The 2,583-nt window shown below is 40.3% G+C and overlaps 1 non-coding gene across 1 annotated transcript; it reads right to left on the bottom strand.

Moving 5' to 3' along the window:
• Window positions 1-1,701: 1,701 nt before the first annotated feature.
• On the bottom strand, window positions 1,702-1,805 carry LOC112732141 (small nucleolar RNA R71). The gene has a single exon (XR_003167878.1). It is a non-coding gene; the product is annotated as a small nucleolar RNA R71 (small nucleolar RNA).
• Between the last annotated feature and the right edge of the window lie 778 nt (window positions 1,806-2,583).

The following is a 2,583-nucleotide window of genomic DNA, read 5'->3' as shown; positions in this document are numbered from 1 at the left end:
GTAATTCAATGAATCAATAATAGTTTATCTTCTTCTTCAATCTTTTCTCTTGAATTTTGTTAGAAAGCTTCTCGATCTAATTCCATTGGGTAGTTGTCTTGGGAAAGAAACTACCCATAATTGGAATCCTTCGGAACCTTGGGAAAGGAATGGAGGATTCATGCTAGAGAAGCTTTCTCACAGTGAATTGGATTGGGGTTTGGGTGGATATTGTGACATGTAATCCTACCAAATTGTGGTTCATGAAACTGTGTGGTATAATCAGTGATCGAGCATCATCTCTTCTTATGAACATTTAAACCAAGGGATTGGGAATTTGTTTGTTTTTAGAGAGAATTGGTGAGCCAAGGGATTGGGATCCAATCATATAAGATTGCCAAGAAAAATTCAATGAACGCATTGGTTGAGGAAGAGATAAACATGTTTTGATTCGGAGATCTCAATATCTCCTATAACCCAATGAATTCCCCATTTCTGATTTCCACTTTCTCTTTACATTCTGCCACTCAATTCATGCAATCACCCCCATTCCCTTTTAATTTCAGCAATTTAGCTTCTGCTCTTTAATTCATGCAATTTAAGATTCCGCCATTTAAATTTCTTGTCATTTACGTTTCCCGCCAATTTTACATTCCGCAATTCTCATCTAAATCTTGATTCCGCTCAACTAGAACACACTTCTAATCCGAATTGCTCACTCAACCAATCCTTGTGGGATTCGACCTCACTCTATTGTGAGTTTTTACTTGACGATAACCGGTGCACTTGCCGGAAGGAATTTTGCCGATCGTGAAATTTCCTAAATCGTAGCATAACAAGTTTATGCGCATCAAGTTTATGGCGCCGTTGCCGGGGATTGGTTTTCGATTGACAATTCTCAAATTGGAAGTTAACTAGATTGAGCATTTTTTTTTGTTTTGATTAATTCAGTACAAGTTACTTGTTGAATTTTAATTTCTGCACTCTGTTACATGCTTTCTTTCTTTATGCCTTTAAATTCAAGCAACTAACTCACTGACTCACTAACTGTTTGAATTAATTCCTCAACTGCTCTAACCATACTCTTCCATTAACCAAGAGTATTTCACTTGTTTGTTGCCTGTGCTGTGTTCTTGTATGACAGGTAGGAGAGGAGAGACATCAACTCCTCCATATACCGAACCAGAGAGGACCCTTCATAGACTTAGAAGGGAAGCAAGAGGGAAGAGAGTACTGGGAGAAGAAGAATCTGAAGGAGAATCTGAGGACAATTTTGAGGAAGCTCTAGATCTCAACATGGATAGAGAAGTTCACAACCATGAGAGAGCTGATGGAAACAATGCCATTCCTGAGAGGAGGGTTCTTGGTTCATACATAAACCCAACATCTGGGAATTGTGGTAGCAGCATTCAGAAACCACCCATTCAGGCCAACAATTTTGAGCTCAAACCACAGCTAATATCACTTGTGGAGAATCATTGTTCATTTGGTGGGAGTGCTAATGAAGATCCAAACCAACACCTCACAAAATTCCTGAGAATTTGCGACACTGTGAAGTCCAATGGAGTACAGGAAGATGCCTATAAACTGCTTTTGTTCCCATTTTCACTTAGGGACAAGGCAGCTAAGTGGCTGGAATCATTCCCAAGGGGGAGCCTAACAACATGGGACGAGGTGGAAAGCAAGTTTCTGGCACGTTTCTACCCCCCACAAAAGGTCAATAGGCTTCGATCTGAGGTTCAGACTTTTAGACAACAAGATGGTGAAACTCTCTACGAGGCATGGGAGAGATTCAAGGATTTGACAAGAAAATGCCCACCAGACATGTTCCATGACTGGGTGCAATTGCACATTTTCTATGATGGACTTTCTTATGAATCAAGGAAGGTTGTGGACCATTCATCAGGAGGTTCATTGAACAGGAAAAAGACTGTGGAAGAAGCCATTGAAGTGATTGAAACAGTGGCTGAGAATGAGTACTACTATGCATCAGAGAGACACAACACTAAGGGAGTCATGGAGCTGAACCATGTTGATACAATTCTAGCCCAAAACAAGGTGTTTGCCAAGCAACTAGCAGAGCTTACCAGGAAATTAGAAACAAAGCAAGTGGCTGCAATACACACACAAGAGCAAGAGGAAGAAAGCACTGAAGGAGGTGATTGGGAAGAGGCCAATTATGTAGGAAATCAACAAAGGCAATCATATGATCCACATTCCAACACTTACAATCCAGGATGGAAAAACCACCCAAACTTTGGGTGGGGGAACCAACAAACCCAACCACAAAACCACAAACCTTACAACCATAACCAACATAACAATTCCACATACCAAAACTCCAACCAAAGATCATACCAAGCCACACAAAACACTTACTCCCAACCATCATATCAAGGCCAAAATAATCGACCTACCCAACCTAATCCAAACCAACAATTTCAAGATCAATTAAACAGGATAGAAGGAATGCTTGCAACCATGGGTCAAGACATAACCGAATTAAAAGCTTTTAAGGAAGAAGTAATTTCCAACTTGCAAAACCAAGGAGCTGCCATCGAGAAGTTAGAAAATCAAATTGGGTATTTGTATAAGCAAATCCCT

The sequence above is a fragment of the Arachis hypogaea genome, chromosome 12 (assembly GCF_003086295.3).
Source record: "Arachis hypogaea cultivar Tifrunner chromosome 12, arahy.Tifrunner.gnm2.J5K5, whole genome shotgun sequence".
Lineage (NCBI taxonomy): Eukaryota > Viridiplantae > Streptophyta > Magnoliopsida > Fabales > Fabaceae > Arachis > Arachis hypogaea.
The sequence above is the reverse complement of the archived record's forward strand: the minus strand, read 5'-3'. Positions and strand labels throughout refer to the sequence as shown.